General features: G+C 43.0%; 1 long non-coding RNA gene across 3 annotated transcripts in view; it reads left to right on the top strand.

The window, feature by feature from the left end:
• Window positions 1-19,478, top strand: part of LOC130928401 (uncharacterized) — a 141,177-nt gene that overhangs the window by 116,426 nt on the left and 5,273 nt on the right. The window contains exon 6 of one of the 3 annotated variants that reach the window (XR_009066678.1): window positions 8,749-8,839. The exons of the other annotated variants lie outside the window; for them this stretch is intronic. This is a non-coding gene — a long non-coding RNA (uncharacterized LOC130928401). Of the gene's footprint in view, window positions 1-8,748; window positions 8,840-19,478 lie in introns of those variants that run through there. 3 annotated transcript variants of the gene reach the window in all.

Here is a 19,478-nt window from a genome sequence, read left to right as displayed (position 1 = left end):
CATTAACGAATATCTAACTGCATGATTGAATTAAAGCGAGAGAAATTGTTGCCAGAGATGCAAACTATGAGAAGCTGAAAGGCAAAATTGTCATTAAAAATAGCTAGTTAATACAGATATGTCCTCGTCGGTGGTCGCGATGGCAGGGGGCCATCGCATTCGAAAACGTGGCTCTTATTGCGTATCAACTAGGGGTGTGATGATATACTGATAAGGTGATACAGTTCACAACCCATTTTCAATGCTCTAACTGAAGGAAGGAGGTTATTCCCCAAAATTTCACAATACATGGCCCTGGTCATCCGCTCTTTACTACATTGCAGTCGTCTAGTCCCATATGCAGAAAAAAATGCCTGAAGCATGAAGCTACCACCTCCATGCTTCACAGTAGGGATGGTGTTCTTGGGATGGTACTCATCATTCCTCTTTCTCCGAACACTGAGTGGAATTAAGACCAAAAAGTTCCATTTTGATCTCATATCCCGAGTGTTTCTTCAAACTATGCAGAATTGCAGTTTGATTTAAAAATAAATTAAAATACCGGAGTATAGCCACAAACGTGTTATGGCAGGATAGGCGAAGCCAATGCAGACAAAAATGCGACCCGGAAGCAGGTGAAGAGTGAAGTAATATATTTTAAACACAGGCAAGGTGTTGGGTGGCTGGCAGGGGTAATAAGTCAGTGAATGACTGTGGCAGCTGGCTTCATTCAGACAGGATGCCTGGCTGGGCGGGTGTCCTGAAGGCAAGGACAAAATTAGTCACGCGTTGAACAACAAAGAGTCAAAAACTACAGGCTTAGTTGGCCGATGTACAAATGTTGACAGGCAATCATCTGGCACCTTCTTTCTGCCTAGGCCGCTCCTTAAAAACAGTGTTGATTGCTGATGAACTGCCGGTGTGCTCCTAGGTCTGCCCAGCTTGCCAAATTCGAAATAATGCAACTGGTGAAAACAGGAAGTGTTACAACAATGAAAGGCAAAGTAGAGGGGAGTGTCGGCAAGGACCACCACAAAACGGTATAAAAAATATAAATGAGGATCTAAGTACAACAAGAGAACAATTGGCTAACTTGCATAGCAACAATCAGCTAACTTAAATGCTATAAAATGGTAACTTTAAAATTTTTATTTTTTTACAATGCTCTGAAAAAATCGTTCAAACACATTTTCCCACAAAAACGGCTAAACAGACCTATAAACTAAATTACGAACGCATAAAAAAAATTAGTTCAAGCAAAAACCTTGGTTTCAAAGTACGTACGACAAGAGAAAAACAGTGTTTAATAGCATTATTATGTGAATTAGAATCATATTTTGAGACGATTCGACTGTATCGTTATATGTATAGTCGATATGACCAAGACTAATAAGTATTATCGTCCAAAACACTAAGACGAAATTTTAAAGGGCTGCCAAAAACAACACTGCCGATGACACTGCCATGTCATAATTATGATCGTCGAGTGAGTCTTTTGGCGCCACTGTCAATAAAGTGTTTCCAAATACCATCACTATCAATTAGTGAAACAAGTAGAACAATAACTGAAGAAATAATTAGGACATGAAGTTTGACTGTTATTTACATCTGTAGTGCTGCGATGCATGCTAGGAGGCATGTTGGACAACAACAGTATTGACAGCAGGTGGCAGCAGAGGTTGACTGTCTCCCCTAAGGGAGCAGTTATGGCCGAATGAAGTTTTGCAGCCAGTTGGTTCAAAGCTTCATGGTGGTACATTTGGTCTTATGACAGTCATATGATGCCGCTGTCAAATAAAGTGTTCTCACTGACACTCATAATACAGTGAGGGCAACTGCGGCTTATAGTCCAGTGCAGCTTATCTATAAAACAAATACCGGTTTCGTGTCAAATTTGGTGGGTGGCGGCCTATAGTCAGGTGCGCCTTTGTTGTCAGTTCACTGTGCGGGAACACAAGCACCCTTACTTACTTTACTTGACCTCTCTGGTGGCCACTGTTATTCACGATAGTATTGCATTACTGTAAATCCCCACCGAAGGAATCTGACCTTTTAGCCAGATTGCCGGAATCACGCCAGTCAAACTGCCAGACCTGCGCTGCCGCAGCTCCAACAACTTGGGCCGGCGAGAACCTGGCCAAAAGGCCAAACTCCGCGCGTTAGTCTTATTCCATTGTACTGACTCTATTTTGAAAGCTGGAAAAAGGCTTAGAACCACAAGTTGACTATTTATTCAGGTCAACAGCGATCAAACGGCGAGGCGAAACAAAAACAGAACCAGGCGAGGAGGCAGACTCGTTCCAAGGTCACCATACACAAGTCAACAAAAGGTTCCTGAGAAAAACGACAACGATTAGTTAAACATTCTTTTTAAAGGCTCTCGCGGGGCGGGCTGTGGGCACAAGGGTGTGCTTGAGCGTTGTTTAGGATTATTGTGTTTGTGGATTGGATGGGAGGATTCAGGAGCTACTGTTGTCAGGGCGAGGGTTGTGGATTTTACCACCTCAGCGTCAAAGGTGCTCATCAGTCGTGCTATCAGTTGGCTATCGGGCATTCTCCGTGTGTCGGAAGTGTTCCTTGTGTGGGACAGGACGTCCTGCCATCTGTTCTGCACTGCCCGGGAGAACTGATTGCGGGAGTTGGTGATGCAGACGTTGACTTGTAGATGTCTTGCCTCGTCAGCGTCAATCTTGCTCAGTCAGTTACATGAAGCACATGTTGGGCTTTCGTGATAAGAAGGCGTCATGTATCTCTTATGCCCTATGTTAAATATATTCTGCTTGTTTTCCTTAAACTATGCTATAAGTGCTATTTATTTTATATTTGGTGTGTTGGAGTAATACAAACAGTCGATCGGTAAATACAAGAAAAAATACTTATCTCTTTACCACTAAATCGCGCTGATAAATTACCGTTCCATGCTCGAGAGCATGACCAGGAACATGCCCACACATGGTCTTGAACTTTGCCTTCCAGCCTAGTTCGATTTACCACACACACGAGCAGGCACTTTGCAAAGGGCAGGCATAACAATATAGTGACATTTCATTTCATTTCAGTCATTCATTCCTGTCTGCGACTGGTGCACTACGACTCACTGTGTAAAGCAATAGTGATCCCAGGCAGGTTGACTGAGTGACTGTCTGGTAGACACGCCGGCTGTGCCCAGCGGTGGATTAATGTGGTTACTATTGAATCCCTGGGTTAAGAATCGATCGGTTTATCCGTGGCAAGAATGCGTAAGGAGTTGAGGTCCCTGTGACGCTTTTGTCTGTTCGGATGCACTGCTCCTGCCTTTTGTATGGAGTTATTCATCCAAGAGCGGCCTTTGTGAGCTGTATGTTAACCCTTGTTAATTGCATCTCTGGGCTTATGCGTGACGTGGAAGCCTAAATCCATGATTTGTTTTCAGACTTGATTGAATTCAGCTAATTTCATTTCCCTGGGTGATTTGTGCATGTATTTTGACCACATGCCTCTCATTCAGCTCCAGATTGAATTGGACCACACATCCAGTCAAGTTGATGTATATCGCCCTGAATTATCGAAAAGATCCAAAAGGGCATTCCCTCATCTACACAAAGCTCAGTCTTGGTTTTTTCCAAGGGCAGTTCAATGCCCAAAAAATGTTCTTGAATCGTTACTCTCAGATAACATGCATTGTTGTCTCTAACGATCAGAGATGGGTGGTAAATTTAAGGATGTGTGCGACTAGTCATTTAATCGTTTAACCGCCTACTCGACAGCAATTATACAGTACAGAAGGACCCAGGCGAGGTTCCAAGGTCACCATATCACAAGTCAACAAAAGGCTCAACCGTCCCCCACCATATTTCCAATATAATTGTGATCAAAAAGGGCTGCCAAAAAAAACTGTTTTCGTATTTCATGATAACACGGGAGAAACTGAGTCCCTTGAAAGCTTAATACAGGACGTGTACTTTTGTTTCTGAATATGGGACGATTCCGTTTTACAAGGGACTTTTGTCAACCCTACATGTATCCCTTCCTCGAATCTGTGATTCGTTTCATTCGAGCCGACAGCCTCCGTTCTTCCCACACAGCAGCGACAACTCGCCAGCGTTTTGATCAAACCAATTAACCATACCTGGAGAAAACAGTGTCAAGTATCTGATGCAAACACCCAGCTGTGTTTGCATTTCATCCGCCGCCGTCTCTTCCTTCCTTTGACACGTTCGTCATCCTGCGTGGTTAGCAAATCTCCCGGGGCGATGCCTTGAGCCTCTGTGTAAACCTGTTGTTGGATGCTTCCTGATGAAAACGAGCCTTTATGCTCCCTCAAGAAGGCTTATCAAGGAAATTAAACGTTTTGAAGCACTTAACTCTTTGCTGTAGATACAAAAAAAGGCTTCCCCTGCTGTATCAGTTTTTTAGACGGTGAGAACCAAAAGTGGTATTTGCCATGTGGCAAAATGGATTTTGCCATGTAGCCTTTTTTTTTTGGACAAGTGGCAAAACGGATTTTGCCATGGGTATTTTTTTGGGCATGTGGCAAAATTGATTTTGCCATATGGCATTTTTGGGCATTTGGAAAATGGATTTTGCCATGTGGCATTTTTTGGCATGTGGAAACATGGATTTTGCCATGGGCATTTTTTAGGCATATGGTCAAATGGATTTTCAATGTGGCATTTTTTTTGGTCATGCGGCAAAATGGATTTTGCCATGGGCATTTTTTTTTTGCTATGTGGATGTGGACAAATTTGATTTTGCCACGGTCATTGTTTTACCATGTGAAAAAATTGACATGGTAATTTTTTTTTGCTCTGTGGCAAAAATGGATTTCCCCAAGGGCATTTTTTTGCCATGTGGCATTTTTGGAGGATGTGGCAAAATGGATTTTGCCGTGGACATTTTTTTTGCTACGTGGACAAATTTGATTTTGCCACGGCCATTTAAAAAAAATTTTTTTTTTTAATCTCTGGCAAAAATGGATTTCGCCAAGGGCATTTTTTTACCATGTGAAAAAATTGACTTTGACATGGTCATTTTTTTTGCTCTGTGGCAAAAATGGATTTCGCCAAGGGCATTTTTGGGGCATGTGGCAAAATGGATTTTGCCATATGGCATTTTTTTTGGGCATGTGGGAAAATGGATTTTGCCATGTGGCATTTATTTGGGGCATGTGGCAAAATGGATTTTGCCATGTGGCATTTATTTGGGGCATGTGGCAAAATTGATTTTGCCATGAGCATTTTTTTTTTTTTTTTTTTTTTTTGCAATATGGCAAAATGCTGTTTGGTTTGTGGCATTTTATGGGCGTTACGTGTATCCCCCCAAAAATGCCACCTACAAAAAAAAAAAGTGAAAAAATGCCACATGGCAAAATCTATTTTGCCACATGGAAAAAAAATGCCTCATGGCAGAAAAAAAAGGCCACATGGCAAATACCACTTTTGGTTCTCGGCCCTGCTGTATTTTAGCTTCCCAGGTGTCATCGCTCTTGCTGCGTCTCAGTAGTTTTGTCATGTTTCAAATTTTCAAACACCGAATCCACACAGCCTTTTGACTGATGACGCTAAGCAGCCTAGTGGCAAACGAAATAAAATACTTCACAGCGTTGGCACTTTACAAAAGACACCATTTCCCAATCTGGATTTTAAAGAGTACATCAACATGATCGCGGCGTACAAGCTCGCATCCGCCATATGTATCTGAATTCCGAGGACATTTCGAGGAAACAAGATTAACAGTCGTGTTAATGTTAGCGGCTCAGCCAAGGCTTTAGATAATCACGTTTGCGCTAAAAGCAAGCTCCTCGGAGCGAGAATACCACATGCTGGTGTGGCTTTAGGATCTGGTTAACATGCAAAAAATGCTTTCGAAGCTAAATAGTCCCAGCTGTTAGCATTAAATATTTATTGGAAAACATGAAATGGACAACGTATTCTCACTCTAGTTTGAATAAAAGCTTTTCATTTCCAAGCACCTGAAAGTAAAGTTGATTGTGAAGTGTCGCTGCGTGTCCTTGCATATTCATCATTGGAATGTTTAAATGAACATTGGCAAAAAGAAAGAAATGCTGAAAATGCCTCAATAAAGAGCAATCAAATCCAAGCAGAAAAAATTTCTGTGATGATGGTCACTGTTTGGTAAATATTATGGTCTAGTTGTCATGGTTCCACTTACCTACAAACTGAAATGAGAAGCAGCTTTATGCTTCAATGAAAAATCTACGACCCAAGGCAGCGGCACTAGAAACACTTTCTTCCCGGGTAATCAATACTGGAAAAAATTGTCCGATGGCGGCGTGAATTGATGAATCATTTACACATTTATATCTTGATTATAAGTGTTTTTGCTTGATGACTGCTGGTTAATTACAGGAATGATTAACTGATTAAATCGAAAACATCCCCGTTATAGTCCTTCAATGCTACATTCAAGGCTAATGGATTTTGTTTTTAAGAAAATGTGCTGCAGATAAATGAGCAGCAGTCGTTCCATTTACTGCGTACTATGGTAGCTAGCGCTAATATTTTGTATAGTTTTTTAAAAAACATTTTCTACAGTATGTTAATCACATGATAGATTCATGGAGAATATACAGTGGGGCAAATAAATATTTTGTCGTGGGACGTGACACCACCCTGAACACCCGCCACTAACCCCCACGCCCACCCCAGACCCACCCGGCCCACAAGCCACCGCCGCAACGCCCCAACTAACACGGTACACCTCGTGACCTCCACAGCCCACTGAGCAACCCGTGCCAGAGCGGAAGTAGGAGAGTGCCGAGAAGCCCCCGCAGGGCGGCACGGGATCGGAGCCCCGACCCTGCAGCTGGCAGCCCAGGCAGAGAGGAGGCCACGCCCTGGAAGCCACGCCATTAAAAAAATAATAAAGTGTGGGACCCACCTACCGCCTTATTACTGTGGCTGCTAGGTGCCCGGCTGGTAGCCATCACCCAGCACCGTGTTGGGATTGTGTGGGGAGGGTAGTGCACTGTATGCATAAAAATAGCCCATCTTAGGGCAGTGGGACAGCCGCATGGAAGTTCTTCCCAGCCGCCTGTCCCACAGCCCCTCGCTGAAGCCCCCCTGTGGAGTATGATGTATGTGGTACAGGAATGGCGCGGTCTGCCGTGAGAAGGCAACTCTAATGTCACCCCCCCAACAGTTCCTGTCCATCCCACAACCTCGTTGTGTGATGCATTAAAATCCTGGGGGAGCCAGCCCGGGACTGTACGGCACCGTTCAGACTCTCCCCGAAGGCATGAATGAGTATGTTGGTACCAAGGTTAAAAATATTTACATTGCAAAGTGAAAAGTGCGTGAGTAAAGAAGGAGGCTCCCGCAGGCGGGGCCCCATCCGCCAGAACCATTAGCTGCAGGGTGAGAGAAGCACCAGGGCCCTGACAACCCCCCGCCCCAGACCACCCTCATGTCGAGTCGAGTCTCGAGGTTGTGCCGAGTCGAGTCTCGAGGTCGTGTCGAGTCTCGAGGTCGTGCCGAGTCGAGTCTCGAGGTCGTGTCGAGTCTCGAGGTCGTGCCGAGGTCGAGATTCCTTTGCGATTGTTCCCCAGCTCTTCCACATAGTACTCGGGTCTCGAAGTCATGTCGAGTCGAGTCTCAAAGTCATGTCGAGTCTCGAGGTTGTGCCGAGTCGAGTCTCGAGGTCGTGTCGAGTCTCGAGGTCGTGCCGAGTCGACTCTCGAGGTCGTGCCGAGTCGAGTCTCGAGGTCGTGCCGAGTCGTGTCTCGAGGTCATGCCGAGTCGAGTCGTGTCTCGAGGTCAGGCCGAGTCGAGTCGTGTCTCGAGGTCAGTTAAGGCCTTCGCGATTGTTCCCCAGCTCATTCACACTCGGGCTTATCTTTGAGGGAAACCTTACAATCAATGGAAAAGAAATAAGACTATACAGTATAGTCTCCTGGGAATTGATTGATTTTTGATTGCCATGATGTTCTGTGAGGGCATGGCGAGAGCGGCCAAGACGACCAAGTCGATAACTGGCAGGTGGCAACCACCCTTATGCCGATTCAAGTCTCGAGGTCATGCCGAGTCGAGTCTGGAGGTTATGCCGAGTTGAGTCTGGAGGTTATGCCGAGTTGAATCTCTAGGTCATGCCGAGTCGAGTCTCAAGGTCATGCCGAGTCGAGTCTCGAGGTCAGTTAAGGCCTTCACGATTGTTCCCCAGCACGTAGTACTTGGGTTTATCTTTGAGGGAAACCTTACTGTCAATGTAAAAGAAATTAAACTATACAGTGTAGTCTCCTGGGAATTGATTGATTTTTGATTGCCATGATGTTCTGTGAGGGCATGGCGAGAGCGGCCAAGACTACCAAGTGGATCACTGGCAGATGGCAACCAATCTACGGTCCAACTTTTTCGAATCAACTTTTGGAGGCTGGAGTCATTATCTCACGAGTCGAGTCTCGAGTCTTGAACAATCAAGTTCAAGACTGTACAAGCGAGTCAAGTCAGAGTCTGCGTATTTTTTATTCAAGTCCGAGTCAAGCTTGGAGTCATCACATTTGCGACTCGAGTAAGTTCCACTGTGACTCGAGTCCAAATGTCTGGTAATTATGCGAATAGAAAGCTAATTGTGTATAGATATTAACAAAACAGTGTGAATAGCAGGAAGTATGTACATTCAACAAAACTTCATGTTTAAGCAGCTAATGGAACGATGTTGTTCTTCCAACTCTCAGATCAGAGTCCCAATAAGTGAGAACAAAGCCGTAAATGAAGCCCTTAGACCACACACGGTGTAAAAACGGAAGCAAAAATGGCACTCTTTCATCCCCAGCATATTGGATGTGAACAACTCCGCGGGGACGCTTCTTTAAAGACGCTAATGTAGAGGAAGACAGATGGTTCGAAAGGAGAAGTGAAGGAGGCCATCTGTGTCCACGCAGAGGAAGCATCAGTCATCAGAAGAGGTGGTCTGTGACATTACCTATCAGTCATTTACGACGACGCCCCGACATGTCGTCCCGGACACTTGAACACTTATTCACAAGCCGCCCCGTGACTCTAATGACTCCCCGTTTGACAGCCAGGTGGACAAACGACCCGTGACTGACCTCGGTGACTCTTGGGGGGGTTAGCGACGCCGGAAAGGTTAAACGGCCCAAGACTCATAAGACGAAGGTGACGGGAAACGGCACGAGCGCATGAGTTCCTTTCAAAGTGGGTCGTCGAATTATGGACTGCAATTGTACGTTAGGAATAATCATTGCCATGGAAACCTCTCCGATATATGGATAACGGCGGAGCCGCCTCGACACTCGGCTCGTCGCGAATGGACTGTAAAGTTGCCGAGGAAAGCAGCATTCTTATCATATCCCTGCATTAAAATGGTCCAATTTAAAAGTACATCTTTATGTGACTCGGTGATAATGTGCTGCATAAATTCCTATTCGCAGTCATAAGGTCACTTGTGAGAGGATTGCGAATAGAGCAAGGAGGCATTGTGAATGTCGATGAATGCAGGTAGAACAAAATAATTAAGAGCCGAGTGAAATAAAAATCAGTTCAATTCAGTTCTCGCCCTTTTTCTAGGTACTCATTTTGCCGCAATTGTGCATTGGCAAGAAACAGGACCCAGCAACCATGTTGTTTTGAGCTAATCACAGGTATAATTGATTTAATTGCTTGTGCTGCCATTCACGTCATTTCGGCCAAAACGTTTTAGAAATACTGCATGAAAAAACGCGAGTGACAGCTTGCCATGTGGCGTTTTTTTGCTATGTGGCAAAATTGGTTTTGCTATGTGGCAAAATTGGTTTTGCCATGTGGCATTTTTTCGCCATGTGGCAAAATTGGTTTTGCCATGTGCCATTTTTTTGGCCATGTGCCATATTTTTTTGCAATGTGGAAAAATGGATTTTGCCATGTGGCATTATTTTTTGTCATGTGGCAAAATTGATTTTGCCATGTGGCATGTTTTTTTTTTTTGCCATGTGGAAAAATTGATTTTGCCATGTGGGATTTTTCTGTCATGTGGCAAAATTGATTTTGCCATGTGGCATTTTTTTTGTCATGTGGCAAAATTGATTTTGCCATTTGGCATTTTTTTTTTTTTTTGCCATGTGGAAAAATGGATTTTGCGATGTGGCATATTTTTGCCATGTGGCATTTTTTTGGCCATGTGGCAAAATGGATTTTGCCATGTGACAAAATTTATTTTGGCCCATTTTGCTATGTGCCAAAATGGATTTTGCCATGTGGCAAAATTGACTTTGACATGTTGCATTTTTTGCCATGTGGCAAAATTGATTTTGCCATAGGTAATTTTTTTTTGCCATGTGACAAATTTGATTTTGCCATGTGGCATTTTTTTTGCCATGTGGCAAAATGGATTTTGCCATGTGGCATGATTTTTTGCCATGTGGCAAAATGGATTTTGGTTTTTGGAATTTTTTTGGGGTGGGTATGTGGCATTTTGGGGGGGTATATGGCAGTTTTGCAGGCCCTAAACATTCATGCCATTGATGGCTATGCATGTCCAAATTTTCCATTGATATTAAAAGGCAGAAAAACGTGTGGCTGTGAATTTTGACCATACACTTTACATTACAGCACATTGACATTCAACTGATACCCAAGTCAGGCTTTTCCATTGCCGGCTATACACGTCCAAATTTTCCATTCATACTAAATGGCAGAAAAACATGTGTGGCTGTGAGTTTAACCATGCGCTTTACATTAAAGCGCATTGACATGCAACTGGCACCCAAGTGATGGCTCTGCATGTCCAAATTTCCATGTTCGTCAGCTTTTATTTCTGCACTGATGAATCTTGGGTACGCGGTCGTTACGCTCACGTGTGTACCACCAGGTTATTTAAGGAGCCTTGTCAACAATTACAGGAAAGTCGGTTGGAAAATTTGGACCTGCCTAGCCTTTTTTGGGTGCCAGTTGAATGTCAATGTACTGTAATGCTAAGTGTATGGTCAAAAATCACAGGCACACATGTTTTTCTGCCATTTCATATGAATGGAAAATGTAGACGTTCATACACGTCAATGGCATGGACGTGCATGGCCTGCAAAGCTGCCGTATACCCCAAAATAATCGACGTACCACCCCCCACCCCCCAATAAATGTGACACACCAAAATCTGTTTTGCTACATGGCAAAAAATGCCACATGTCAAAATCCACTTTGCCACGTGGCAAACAAAGCCACATGGCAAAAAAAATGCAACATGGCAAATACCAGTTTTAGTTCTCGACCCTGCTGGAGAGAGAGCAAACCCTGCTGGAGGGGTATTTGCCATGTGGCAAAATGGATTTTGCAATGTGGCATTTTTTTTTGCTATGTGGCATTTTTTTGCATGTTGCAAAATGGATTTTGCCATGTGGCATTTTTTTTTGCCATGTGGCAAAATTGATTTTGTCATGTGGCATTTATTTGCCATGTGGCAAAATGGATTTTGCTATATGGTATTTTTGGGGGGTTATATGGCATTTTTTGGGGTATATGGCAGTTATGCAGGCCATGCACGTCCATGACGTTGACGGCCATGCACGTCCAAATTTTACATTCATTTTAAATGGCAGAAAAACATGTGTGTCTGTGATCTTTGGCCATCCACTGACCATTACAGCACACTGACATTCAACGGACACCCAAGTCAGGCTATGCCATTGACGGCCATACACGTCCAAATTTTCCATGAATTTAAATGGCAGAAAACGTGTGGCTGTGATTTTTGAGAATGAATAGAAAATTAGGACGCGCATGACCTGCAAAACTGCCATATACCCCCAAAAATGCCAAATGTCAAAATCCAGTTTGCCACATAGCAAAAAAATGCCACATGGCAAAAAAAATGCCACATGCCAAAATGCTTTTTTCCACATGGCAAAAAAATGCCACATGTCAAAATAAATTTCCAACATGGCAAAAAAAAAAAAAAAAAAATGCTACTTGTTAAAATCAGTTTTGCCACATGGTATATACCACTTTTGGTTCTCGGCCCTGCTGAAAAACCCTGGACATTGGCGAAATGAAACACGGTTGTAATTAGTGCTATTAATTGTTTCGGCCTTTGCTATGATACGCCAAGATGGCACCCTGTGTTGAATGCTTATTTGTAAGATTAAAAAAAAGGGCCCGTAAGCCAAGAGCAGTTTTCCACTCAAGTCTTTGTAGAGTAAGTCCTCTGCTCGGCTTTGTTCGCCGTTTGGCATTTGTCATCGAAATGCGCTTGCAAAGATTGTTGGCCAGCGTCGAGCCTGGCCAGTAAAAGCAATTTGGGGGCGTACGATGGGACAGAGCAAGAAAAGATACTGTTAAACATTGGAGTAGATTAACCGCCTCTTCGCATTATACAACTAATCAGCCTTGCTGGCATTCCTCTCCCATTGGATCAAAATAGATTGTCATTTAATCGGCGCTCCACTGTAGGCCCGAGATTGTTTGGCTGCACTTTTTATGCTTGGCTGTCCACCAATTAAAATAATAACATGGCGAGGGTTTTCAGTCGGATTGGAACATATTGTTTCGAAAACGCACATGAGAAAGATGATAATGTCACTTCTGTTTTTTAAGACCTCACTACACTTTTTATTTCAATAGTTTGGCATGGCTTGTGACTTATACACAGGTGCGACTTAAATACTGTTTTTAGACGTGCCCTTGAATTAGAGTTGAAGTGATCCTTAATGGATTGAGTTATTTTTTGCATTTTATGGCTGGGGGGCTAATGCTGACTTTGCAAAAGTAGGCTAATGAGGAAATTAGTTAGCTGTCTTGACATGCTAACTAGCCTTGTTAACAAGCTTGCGTTATAGTATTTGTTTTACCATCGCTAGACACACAAAACACGCTGGAGTGAACTCACATAGCTGGTGGGAAACATTCATGACAGGGTTTACTTACCGTAATTTTTTATAAGCCGCTACTTTTACCAGTCATTTTGAATCCTGCACAGTACAACTTATTTGTTGATTTATTTGAGTTAATAGGTAACACTTTATTGACAGCAGTGTCATAAGACTGCCACAAGACCGTCATAACTATGACATGACAGTATCATGGGCATTAATGAATGCTTATGACCAATGTCATCAAGTGTTATCCGGCAAATTATGTCACTAACTCCAATTATGTCCATCTCGGATCTTTTACATCCATTCAAAAGAGACTATTTGACGGATGACACACAATGACAAATGTTATAAGCATTCATTAATGCTAATGGCAGTGTTATGTCATACTTATGATGGACTTATGACAGTCTTATGGCACCACTATCAAATAAACTGTTACCAAATACCATAACTAACAATTAATTAAACAACTGTAACTGAAGAAATAAAAAGCACATGAGAACATGAATTTTGATTGTTATATATACAGTGGGGCAAATAAGTATTTAGTCAACCACTAATTGTGCAAGTTCTCCCACTTGAAAATATTAGAGAGGCCTGTAATTGTCAACATGGGTAAACCTCAACCATGAGAGACAGAATGTGGAAAAAAAAACAGAAAATCAGATTGTTTGATTTTTAACGAATTTAGTGGTAAATCATGGTGGAAAATAAGTATTTGGTCAATACCTAAAGTCAATCTCAATACTTTGTTATGTACCCTTTGTTGGCAATAACTGAGGCTAAACATTTTCTGTAACTCTTCACAAGCTTTTCATACACTGTTGCTGGTATTTTGGCCCATTCCTCCATGCAGATCTCCTCTAGAGCAGTGATGTTTTGGTGCTGTCATTGGGCAACAGGGACTTTCAACTCCCTCCACAGATTTTCTATGGGGTTAAGATCTGTACTCTGGCTAGGCCACTCCAGGACCTTAAAATGCTTCTTACGAAGCCAATCCTTTGTTGCCCTGGCTGTGTGTTTGGGATCATTGTCATGCTGAAAGACCAAGCCACGTCTCATCTTCAATGCCCTTGCTGATGGAAGGAGATTTTCACTCAAAATCTCTCGATACATGGCCCCATTCATTCTTTCCTTTACACAGATCAGTCGTCCTGATCCCTTTGCAGAAAACAGCCCCAAAGCATGATGTTTCCACCCCAATGCTTCACAGTGGGTATTGTGCAATTCAGTATTCTTTCTCCTCCAAACATGAGAACCTGTGTTTCTACCAAAAAGTTCTATTTTGGTTTCATCTGACCATAACACATTCTCCCAGTCCTCTTCTGGATCATCCAAATGCTCTCTAGCAAACCGCAGACGGGCCTGGACGTGTACTTTCTTCAGCAGGGGGACACGTCTGGCAGTGCAGGATTTAAGTCCCTGGCAGTGCAGGATTTAAGTCCCTGGCAGCTCATTGTGTTACTAATAGTAGCCTTTGTTACTGTGGTCCCAGCTCTCTGTAGGTCATTCACTAGATCCCCCCGTGTGGTTCTGGGATTTTTGCTCCCCATTCTTATCATTTTGACGCCACGGTGTGAGGAGGGATTTGATAGTCCGTGTTTCCCAACGACAGCCCCAAAACATCACTGCTCTAGAGGAGATCTGCATGGAGGAATGGGCCAAAATACCAGCAACAGTGTGTGAAAAGCTTGTGAAGAGTTACAGAAAACGTTTGGCCTCTGTTATTGCCAACAAAAGGTACATAACAAAGTATTGAGATGAACTATTGGTATACTATACAAATACTATTTTTCCACCATGATTTGCGAATAAATTTTTTAAAAATCAAACAATGTGATTTTCAGTTTTTTTTTCCACATTCTGTCTCTCATGGTTGAGGTTTACCCATATTGACAATTACAGGCCTCTCTGATATTTTCAAGTGGGAGAACTTGACAATTAGTGGTTGACTAAATACTTATTTGCCCCACTGTATCTTTAGTGCTGCAATGCATGCTATGAGGCATGTTAGACGACAATAGTTTTGGCAGCAGGTGGCAGCAGATGTTGACTGTCTTCCCCAAGGAAACAGTAATGACCAAATGAAGCTTCTTGAAGACATGAAGCTGTGCAGCCAATTGGCTAAAAAAATTACATGATTTGCAATTAAACTCACCTGGATGCCACGAACTGTATATACAATGTTTTCCAAGATTAAAAAAGACCCCGAGTCAACTCACTAAACAACCCGGCCAAAAAGCCAAACTCCGCACGTTCACCTTAGTCTTAACCCCTTGTACTGACTCCATTTGAAAGCTGGAAAAAGGCTTTGAAACACAAGTTGACAATTTATTCTGAGCCAACAGCGATCATACAGCACAGAGAGACCTAGGCGAGGAGGCAAACTGGATCCAGGGTCACCATATCACTAGTGAACAAAAAATTCACGAGAAAAATCACAAGGATTAGTTAAACACTCAGTCTTTTAAAGGCTCTGGTAAGGTGGGCTGTGGTCCGGAAGAAGGGTGTGTTCGGGAGTTGATTAGGATTATTGTCTTTTGTACAGGAGAATTTGGGCGTTACTGTAGTCAGGGCAACGAGAGTTTAGGATTTTGCCAGCCTCAGCACCACGTGAGTGCTGAGTGTTCACTTCCCGGTCGCGGATTCTTCCATAGCCGATGTTCCTTGTGGCAAGACAAGATGTCCCGCCATTTGTTCTGGACTGTCCAGAAGAGCTGATTACCTATCGCCTGGTTGTCAGAGTCAATCTTGCTCAGTCAGTTGCATGAAGCGTACGTTGGGCTTCCGTGGTCAGAAGGCGTCCTGTATCTTTCTGTCCTTATTTGCCCGTTGTCTTGGCGTGGCAAGTTCTAATCATTCTAAGTCCAACTGTTCATAATATCAAATAGATAATGCTTATTTTTCTTAAATTATAATTTAAATACTATTTATTTTCGAAGGAGTGTGTTAGAGTAATGCAAAGTCAAACAGTAGATATGAGAAAAGATACTATTCACTTCAAGTACTACCATCAAAGTTGTGCTATTTCTTCCCTTGAGCTCCCTTACCTTGATTTTGCAGTCTGCGATTATTATGGTTTTTAGTAGCACAGACCCATATCCTATATTTTTGGCTCTCGGCGATTCAGAGTTTTTGCCTTGCCGAGGCAAATCCATTCTGTCGATTTATTTGCTGCCTTCTTTTCAAAGGATACACACTCATGTCCTGCGTTTGTAGCCTTTTCAAAGACGGATATAAAAATTTACCATAATCCCTTGAATGTAGCCTTATTTCTCCTGACACTCACTACACTCTGTGTTGTGTGATCACACGTGATCACTTTGCATGCCCAGCAGCTATCGCTATTGGCCTGCTTCAGACCAATTAACCAATGCCGGGGCAGCTTTTTCATATGGAGGAAAAACAAACCAGGAGAAGAAAATGTCGGCGTTCTGGGAATATTTCAGCATCGAAACTCTGTCGAGTACAATGGCTGCATCCAAATTTTTGGCCTGAAAGTTTTGAGAGGTGGAGTTGAATCGGCCAGTTTCAATACCTGGAACCTGATAAAACATTTGAAGACAATTTTTGAACAAATACAGAGGCTGAGACAGCAGCAACTGCTCCCAAGAGAAAGGGGGCTGGACCTTTCACAAAGTAAGCAGCAGCTTGACAAAGCCATGACAGCAATGATTTCACATCCAAATATGTAGCTTTTCATATACAGTGGTATGAAAAAGTATCAGAACCTTTTGGAATTTCTTACATTTCTGCATAAAATCACCATCAAATGTGATTTGATCTTTGTCAAAATCGCACAGATGAAAAAACATTTGGAGGTTTTCATATTTTAATGACGATAGTATGCAAACAATGACAGAAGGGGGAAAAATAAGTAAGTGAACCATTACACTTAATATTTTGTGGCCTTCCGTTTGGCAGCAATAACTTCAACCAGACGCTTCCTGTAGCTAAAGATCAGTCTGGCACATTGATCAGGACTAATCTTGGCCCATTCTTCTCTACAAAACTGCTGTGGTTCAGTCAGATTCCTGGGATGTCTGGCATGAATCGCTGTCTTTAGGTCATGCCACAGCATGTCAATAGGGGTTCAAGTCTAGACTTGGGCTCTCCAGAACGTGTATTTTGTTCTTCTGAAACCATCCTGAACTTGATTTACTTCTGTGTTTTGGATCATTGTCGTGTTGCAGCATCCATCCTCTTTTTAGCGTCAACTGTCTGACAGACAGCCTCAGGTTTTCCTGATAAACATCCTGATAAACTTTTGAATTCATCCTGCAAAACATCCTGATAAGCTTTTGAATACATTCTTCCATTAATGATTGCAAGTTGTCCAGGCCCTGAGGCAGCAAGACAGCCCCAAATCATGATGCTCCCTTCACCATGCTTCACGGTGGGGATGAGGTGTTGACGTTGGTGGGATTTTCCATTTTCCCCACACATGACGTTGTCTGTTACTCCCAAACAATTCAACTTTGGTTTCATCAGTCCACATAATATTTTGCCAAACCTTCTGTGGCGTGTTCAAGTATCGGCCGATACTACACAGCCAGGGATCGGGGCCAAAAAATGGTATCGGTGCAACACTAAAAATTTGTGGCGTTTCCCCCCACCTCCACAACATAGACGTCTTTTTAAATCAATTACAGTGGCTGCTGCTGGCTGAAAAAAAAACATCTTAATATCCCTCCTCTTCAAAGGGGTCGGCATTTTGTCAACATAAATCTGTTGGGTTTGTGTGAGTGTGTGCTTGACCAGCACATTCAGCAAGTGAAAAGGGAATAATGAAAGTCGGAACATAATGAAAATTGTTCACTTAACACTGGAAGTCCCGGTTTTTACCCCGATACCAAACTGACTACTGGGCTTTGTCAAACAACAGACCACTCAAAGGAGCAATCAAGCATGCCACCCCCCTACACACTCCTGTGGCTTTGCTGCCTTGGTGTGAAGGGGGGTTTCACTCTGGATAGCTACAGTTAGCATCTTGAATACAAGAGAGACGGGTGGACTTCTTGGTGGGTCTTGCAAAGGAATTGGCTCACTCTCATGTGGGCACAAAGAAGGCGAAGGAAAAATTGCTTCGGCAACAACCTCCAACACCTAGCCCGGGAAAAGGGCGAATTGTCATATGTCACCAAATAAAAAATGTTTTGTTTTTTATTACACTGTCCCTTGTACCTAGGAAAACTACAGCTTTTGGAATATGAAAAAAGGTTGTCCACCTGATTGCCTGCCTGAGCGGTCCACTGTCAAAGCCAAGGCAGCCCTGCCTCGCAAATACTCAAGATGCTAATTGGAGCAATCTAACCCTGTGGTTTTGCGAGTGTGAATGGGAATGACTAATGAGGACCTCAATGCTCACAAAAGATATGCTGATTAGGGTCAGATGATCCATCTCTGGATGCAAAAGGGATTTGTATCAATTGATCCAGCCTTTGTAGTTCTAGTGTTAATAACGGTAGGGTCTATTCTATCCTTACAACATAAGGGAAGAAAATCTACGTTACCTATATAATTGAACTAATTAAAGAATGCAAATAAGGTTGCTTAAAAGTTGGTAGGGATAATTTGAGCGTCCTTAATAGTTGGTAGGGTTATGTCCCTACAGTCCCTATGCAAACCTACGCCCTCGGTAGTTAGGCCCACAGTTTGGGTACAAGAGATGAACCTTCGGCTTGGCTATGTTAGTAGCATCATTTGTGAGTGGGAGTTGAGTAACAGGATGTAAGTCTGGTCTGATTTAATTAACTTTAAGGTGATCTAATATGTGCAATGAACATAGTGCCTAAAGCATCAAATCAGTCAAAGAGCTCTCCCCGTCGCTGTTCATACAGTGGAGCAAATAAGTATTTAGTCAACTACTAATTGTGCAAGTTCTCCCACTTGAAAATATTAGAGAGGCCTGTAATTGTCAACATGGGTAAACCTCAACCATGAGAGACAGAATATGAAAACCCGCCCAGAAAATCACATTGTTTGATTTTTAAAGAATTTATTTGCAAATCATGATGGAAAATAAATAGTTCATTTCAATACTTTGTTATGTACCCTTTGTTGGCAATAACGGAGGCCAAACATGTTCTGTAACTCTTCACAGGCTTTTCACACACTGTTGCTGTTTTTTTGGCCCACTCCTCCATGCATATCTCCTCTAGAGCAATGATGTTTTGGGGCTGTCGTTGGGCAACATGGACTTTCAACTCCCTCCACAGATTTTCTATGGGGTTGAGATCTGGAGACTGGCTCGGCCACTCCAGTACCTTGAAATGCTTCTTACGAAGCCACTCCTTTGTTAGGGTTAGGGTTACACAGATGAGTCGTCCTGGTCCCTTTTCAGAAAAACAGCCCCAAAGCATGATGTTTCCACCCCACTGCTTCACAGTGGGTATGGTGTTCTTCGGATGCAATTCAGTAGTCTTTCTCCTACAAACACGAGAACCTGTGTTTCTACCAAAAAGTTCTATTTTGGGTTTATCTGACCATAACACATTGTCCCAGTCCTCTTCTGGATCATCCAAATGCTCTCTAGCGAACCGCAGAGGGGCCTGGACGTGTACTGGCTTCAGCAGGGGGACACGTCTGGCAGTGCAGGATTTGAGTCCCTGGCGGCGCATTGTGTTACTGATAGTAGCCTTTGTTACTGTGGTCCCAGCTCTCTGTAGGTCATTCACTAGGCCCCTCCTTGTGGTTC

Source organism: Corythoichthys intestinalis, chromosome 13 (genome assembly GCF_030265065.1).
Source record: "Corythoichthys intestinalis isolate RoL2023-P3 chromosome 13, ASM3026506v1, whole genome shotgun sequence".
NCBI lineage: Eukaryota > Metazoa > Chordata > Actinopteri > Syngnathiformes > Syngnathidae > Corythoichthys > Corythoichthys intestinalis.
This window is presented reverse-complemented; position numbering and strand designations above follow the sequence as displayed.